The following is a 7,704-nucleotide window of genomic DNA, read 5'->3' on the forward strand; positions in this document are numbered from 1 at the left end:
TTCCTTTCTTAGCTAGCGAATGCGCCACTTTAACTATGTTCTCTGAAAGTTTCTGAAAAAAAATGCAGCTTTAAAAAGAAGAGGATAAAAATCTAACATCGTGTAAGTAAGCACTAATATTAGATATATCATCAATATTTGCGTTGAGCCTTTTAACGACTGTTCTGGAGTCGCCTTCCAGGATTACACATCAGAACCCCATATCTCTGGCAAAATGCAAGGCTTGGAGACAAGCTAAAGCTTCAACTGCAAAAGAATCAGAAATGGCTCTGTTGAATCGAGTACAGGCTCCTAGAACGAATCCTTCCATATCTCGAACAACTACTCCTGTAGCAGAAACATGGGAAGCCGCCTTGAAAGGAAATAAGGCTGAGTTGGAGGCATCCACCCACCCAACGATGGGATTCGCCTAAGGTCACTCCCAATCCTCAGTTCATTCGACTCCCTGATATATGCTTAAACAAAAATAGTAACATCTTGCACCGTTTGAACTTTGTTTTCATGCACAAGCAAATTTCTTGAATACCATAACGCCCAAAGCGTAATAGCATACTCGACATTATCTTCACCAAATTTCTGAATGAACCAAACATCCAATTAGGAAAATCATTACTGTTATCTGAACTTGACCAGGAGAAACCAAGAGACGACTAAACAGCCGAGGCAAACCCACATTCCTTCCCAACATGGCTACTGTCTTCAACCCCGGTGGAACAACGGGAACAAAGAAGTAAGAATGAGTTTACAAACAATGGTCGGATGTTGAATCTTATACCAATAAACTTGAAACATGCTTGGCCCTAAAATATACACCTAAATAAGCCATTTCTATCATTGCAAATTTGGAATAGAGGGATTGGTGACATAGGGGTCTTTGGTGCTAACATATAACAATTTGAACCAAGAGCGGATGATAATAGGAGCCAGTAGTGTTTGAAAATTTTTAATTAGTGCCTTAAATTCTTAAAATTTTAAAATTTCTTATTAAACCTTTACAATTTTAAAACTTTTAATTAAATCTCCAATTAATTTTGGAATTTTCATTAAACCTATAAACATTTTTGAAATTTTAATTAACCCTCTAAATTTATTGCTAACATCCATGACTGATTTTACCACTTTAACTATGGTTATGTCAAAATACGCCTTAATATAAATAAACTTTTCACTTTAAATAGAACCTTATATACAAATAAAAGATGAGAGTTCGAACACATATTATTTTTATAAAAGTATAATAAAATATTAAAATAAATATTAAAAACATATTATTTTTATAAATTTATTTATAGAATAAAATAATACATAGTTAATATATCAAATACTGATCTTCAAAAAAATTCTTCTAATATTATCATAGAAAAAGAGAGAAAGAATACTCTTAAAGATTTGGGGAAAACGTTTTGAAAATTTGGAAAAAAATGGTTTTTAAAATTGTTTACTTTAAATTAAAGTATTAGATAAGTAGACTTTCTAAAACTTTTAGTTTCATATTTAAATTTAAAATAATTAATTAAAGTTTTCCCATGTGTCCACCTAAGCAATTTTTGCTATGTTGTTATAACTTATTAAATTATGCACAGTCATTTTAATTTTTGAAAATTAGAAATTTGGTCTTTATATTTTTATTTCATGGAATTTAGTTTTTCTACTTTCTAGATTTTAAAGTTAAGGTCTGACCGTTAACATTATTAATTTTTATTAAATTTAAGTTAATTATAAAATTGTTTTTAAATTACATAGTAATCAAGTGAGTATTTTGTTGTTGGCTAAACTACAAAATGGTTAAATATTTAGGTTAAATTCAAGCTAATTAAATATGACTTTAACTAAAATGACAAAATTAATATTTAGGTTAAATATTTTGTTGTTGGCTAAACTACAAAAATGGCCGCTAAACTTTGGTAAATTTTCTTTTTCTTTTTTTCATTGAACTATGAAAAGTTACATTTTGACCACTAACATTATCAATTGATGAGTCAACTGACCACCAACTTAATTGAGTAATCTATACTATATATGAAATGCTTGATTAATTGGTATAACGAGTCAATCGAGTACCAATTTATTTGTGCAATGACGAAAATATCATTATTTTATAAAGTAAATTATATTATTCAAATGGTATTTTTTTATCATTTTATTTATTTTATATAGAAAATAAAAATATATATACACATAATAAAATTTGAACCCAAACTTTCATAGCTTTCAACATTTGTATTTTATCTTTCAACTAAAGCCTTATTTATTATTCATATAATATTTTAAAAATATATTTGTATATATTTTACTAATTAAAAGTTTAATTTTGGATAATTATTTTGTATCAGGCACAGATATAAGTTAATATGAGTTAATGTGTAGAAGAAAAGTAAAGATCGATATTAATGCCTTTGAATTGATATAACTAAATTTAAAAAAAAAAATTTGTTTTCCTCGAATAAATCAAGGTTAGGCTTTAAACCATCATGCAAGTGAAGAATTAACTTTTCTTTAATATATCATTTGAACTTAAAATAAAATAATCAATAAAATTATCATTTTAATTTATGAATTTATTTATTTATAAATAAAGTTAACATATGTGTTGAATTGAAAAAAAACTAATTTATTATGTAATTGAACATGTATTTACTTGTTTAATTCATTTATTTTATTTATTTAATGTAAATAATAATTATTTAAAGATAAAAATAATTATTTTATTTATTTAATAACATAATTTATTTCATGTCTAAATTAATATGAATAAAAACCTATTTCAAACTTTTAAAGCTTTTATAAATTAGATTATTTTTCTAATTAATATCAATCTTTTAATATAATAAAATATTTTTATGTCAATTTAGTAATATAATGGATACAAAAATATTTTTCAAACTTTTATATGTACTATAGATAATTAAAATTTAATATAAAAATAGAAAGAGTAAACCAAAGATATATAAAACAAATATTAACAAAAAATAATAGACTAAAATTCCATATAAAGTTATAACAATAATGCAAGTTTGGTTAGAGTATTATTTTCTACCCATTTTTAGTACATAAGTTAGCAATAAATTAATTCAAATAGTAATATTTAACTCTTCTCATGACTTATTTTTAACTAAGAGACTGAAAAGTTTTCACTTATTTTAAAGAGATTTTATTTTTCACGAGAATTATTTTTTTCGGTGGGATTAAACAACCAAATAACAATGATTACAAAGATAACAAAATTAACACTAGAGGAATTAAGCCAACCATATCCTCAATCAGCAAAGTTTTAATTGACACTGGGGGGATCCTTAAAGATATGCAAATTATTACGGTGAAAGTTTGCAATCTTAGCCATGTGATTAGCAATTCTGTTGTGGTCTCTTGGAGCATGTCAAACTCGCACTTTCCAATTGCGACATGACAACTGATGGATTAATCTCAATTCTAACATATTGTTGTTAGCGGCATTTCCAACTAAAATCAATTCAAATATAACATTATCACATTCCAATTCTATTTGCATAATACCAACTTTCCATGCTATCGGGGGACCTTCTAATAGAGCTTGTGCTTCCATTTTGAATATCCTATCCTTACCAAACTCATCGCAAAACCTTGTAGCCAGTTTGCTTTGTGGTGTCTGAATACTTTCCCAATCGATGCACTACCAGTAGAAATTGAGATAGCACCATCTATATTTAACTTTACCCATCCGGTGACAACTAATTTTCGAGGGTAACTCTTGGGTGTTGTTGAAGTTCTTTAGTTTTAGGATTTGTTAAACTCATAGTCCAAGCAATCCCTATAGAAATAATATCCTCGATACAACTATGACTCCTCTTAAAGATATAGTTATTCCAACTTTTTCATATCAACCAACATAGAGTAGAAAATAATTACTTTTTCTTATAAAAATACTTGATTCCAAATTATATTAGATTTTTTTTCTAAAAAGTTAAAATTATAGTATTTGTTCAACAAAAATTAGGCAAAGAAATAAAAAGAAAATCATATTAAAATTATTCATGATTGAGAGTGAATAAACAATAGAGAAATTATTCTATCCACTATTAATTAAAGCTTTAAGAAATACTAGCAATGTTCCTTTTAAAAGAAAGAAAAAAACACTATCAATGTAAATCACACATACATTTATATTCAAGAAATAATACTTTTTAAAAAATAAAAAAAAATAATTGGACAAGCTGAAACGCTTCATTATTCACAGAAGTAATACAACAACAGCAGAGTCGAAAGAAGAATCACAAGAACTACTGCCATCAAATGGAAGGCACCTAGCTATGGTGGAGTAAAAATTAATTCGAATGGAGCTAAAGCAAAGAGAGGAAACTGGTCAACTGCAGGTGGCGTTTTACATGACTCGCATGGTAATTGATTAGCAGGATTTCGACGATTTATTGGGAGAGGTTCTGTTCTAATGGCTGAGTTATGGGCAATACACCAAGGTGATAATTGAATCTGACAATAAAAGTGCAATGGATATGCTAACAGATGATTCACTAAAGTCATCATCAACAATATTAGTTCAAAGAATAAAGGAGGAATATAGATGTAATTGAACTGTCAAATTTCAACATGTCTTCCATAAAGTGAATAAAGTGGCTGATTGCATAACTAAGTCTTGTACTAGGAACATATATGATCTAGAAATTATTGATTTTCCAATGCTTGATGTTAGGCAACTTCATTTAGAAGATAAAATGGGGGACTTTTATGTAAGAAATATTACATCTTAAGGTGGTTGAATGCATTGGTTGCTTATAAAGAGAGTCAAATTTACATCATTAAATGAGCCATAAATTTATATAAATTTCAAATCAATTGGGGTGAAATGTTATTGTATTTATATAATTACTTATTTGTTTTAAAAAAAGTGAGTTTATAAATAATATGTCCCTAACGCGTAAAAAGAAAAGAAGAAAAAAAGAAGGAAAATTCCGTTTAAATTAATGGAGGGCTCACCGTAAGAAGATGAAGAGTGATGTATTGTAGCAATTCTTGGGAATAGCAGTAAGATGATATTAAGAAAGTTGAGAAGGGGTATTAAAGGGAAAAAGAGTTGAAAATGTTGCCCATATAACGACGAATTGTGTCGTTAAATCCTAAGTAGAGGCTTCGACGGATCCGCTCTCTTTGCTTACTGCCAATGCCAATCATTGATAATATATACAGTTTTTTTTTTAAATATTATAAAATTCAAAAATCAACAATATATTTATACAAATGGTTATATTTCCACTGTTTTAAATTTAATTTTTAACAATAATTCATATTTAATATCTTAGTTTTAAAATTTTCATATATTTGAAATAATTTTCCACGTTGATAAAATGTAGTTCTGAATGGAAGAAGAAAAGTAGTATAAAAAAATATGTGGTGTTTTGTATATACTAGTTGAAGAATGCCCTTAAAACACTAATAAGCAGTTTCATACTAATTACAGTTTTATTCTTTGAAATATATCACCACAATTAATATCATTGCACAAGCCTTGAGACTCTATGAACCAAAAAAACATTGGTTTGCAAATTTCTTGTGAAGTAACTTTAGATTTTCTTTTCTTCATCATCGGTTGTAATATTGATTCATTTTTTCATCGTGTGTGCTTTCTGAAAAGATAAACGATTGGCCATTAAAACGTGTTCCATTTCCATAAGTAAGAATTAAGTTGTAATAGGATGAAAAGTAAAAAAGTAAAAAGAAAATGAAAAGAAACGGACACAGAGATTGGTTATATAGTTCAAAAGACTTTCCTATATCTACAAAGTCTTACCTAGAGGATAATCCACTATCAATTTATAATACAAGATATGATTTAAGTTCAACTCTCTCACCAAATTACAACATCACTCCTATATATAAACTCGAATACTCTCCTCAGTAAAACTTTCCCCTTGAAAACATAACTACAAACTGAACATGAACAATTTATTTACAAAGTAATTACACTAAAAACAAGTTACTTACCATGAACAATTAAGCGCTCTCTCTCAATCATACCAAATCAACTAAGTAAACCTTCTTCAAATAGGCATTATAGGCTTGCAATTCTCCAATCAGTGTAAATGTATCTTCTCTTGAAATGCACTTCAATAAGTCGTCCATAAGGAATCAAATATATTGAGATCTTTAAAGAAAAGACTTCTATAGAAATTAGATGCCTTCCTTTAAAGAAACATGATCACATGTAGAGTTAGTTGCTTAGTTGAGTTAACTACTCATTCATAGTACTACCTATAATAATTGATTTTTATCAGAAAATTTTTATATAATTATTTGTAAACAAAATGAGTTAGAAATTAAGGTAGTGTTTGAAAAATCACCTAGTAATTAGATTTAAGTGTAATTGTTTATAATTACACAAGGGTGACATGTTTGAATAACCATTGTAATTAACGGGTTCCACTAAATTAGATGTAATTGAAGCACCCCAATTACACTTTTCAATTCTTAGGGAAGGGTGAGAATTAGAGTAATTATTTTGGTAATTATCTTCAAATCCAATTATTCTATGACTTTTGAAATACTTATATTTATTCATGATTTAACTTTAAAACATTATTATTTTTTATACAAATTTAAGTTATGAAAAGAAAAGAACACATCCGAGTGCTCGAGATGGTTACGATTAAAGTTATATTATAAGTCTTAAAAATTATGTTATAAAAAAATAATTTATGTGTATTTTATAAAGTTTTAACAAAAAATTATATAATTAAAATCTTAAAAAATTCTATGTTATGGTCAAATAGTATATAGAAAATAATTTATGTGTTATAAAAGTGTTGTAGTATATTTATTTATAAAAGTTTTAGTCAAAATACATGGATATAACTTATTTACGTGTCCATGCTATATATTATAAAAATAAGATATTTATATAAAACGTGTTATAATATTTTGACCATAACTGATTTATAAAAATAAGTCTTTAAATTTATGGTAAAAATATATTATTTACAAGAAATGTTATGAAAGTTGTTGGACATTTTATAAAACTTTTTATAAAGTTTATGAATTTTAACTTTTATATTATTTTATCCTAATTTACTTATTATAAAAGGTTATAACCTAATGTAAGTTTCTATAATCAAAGCTACATATTGTTTGCATCATGAACACAAATATTATGTTGTAGATGTTAGTTTTTCAGATACAAAATATTTTCTTACACCATATCATGGGGTACAATACTATTTGAGAGAATAGAGCTAGATACAAACATTAGAGACGACTCGCAAACTCTTCAATTTGAGACATTCAAAGTTTCGAAATATGGTTGAGAGGAATTTTGTTGTTCTATAACCATTATTTTTCATATTAATAACATCACTTCATAATTGCGTAAAAAACAAAGTTGGATCATACAAGCATGTTATATACTTTATAACTTTATTAACTTTATTTGTAGGTGAAATTGGGATGATTTATATTTTGAAGAGTGCATAAAATAAAGAGATCTTAATAATTTTAATGATAAAGATTCAGGTTCACATGATGAAGAACTCGATCAAGAACTAACAGATGATGATAAGAAGTATACGTTAAATGTTAAAAGAGGGAATAACCTAACAAATATAGAATGCAATAGTAATGAGATAAAATTGCTTATGATGTTTATTTTTCTTGTTATTTTTTTAGTTATCGTATTATTGACTATTTTCTTTGACTAATTTATTATATATGATGATTTGATTT

The sequence above is a fragment of the Gossypium arboreum genome, chromosome 13 (genome assembly GCF_025698485.1).
Source record: "Gossypium arboreum isolate Shixiya-1 chromosome 13, ASM2569848v2, whole genome shotgun sequence".
Classification (NCBI taxonomy): Eukaryota; Viridiplantae; Streptophyta; class Magnoliopsida; order Malvales; family Malvaceae; genus Gossypium; species Gossypium arboreum.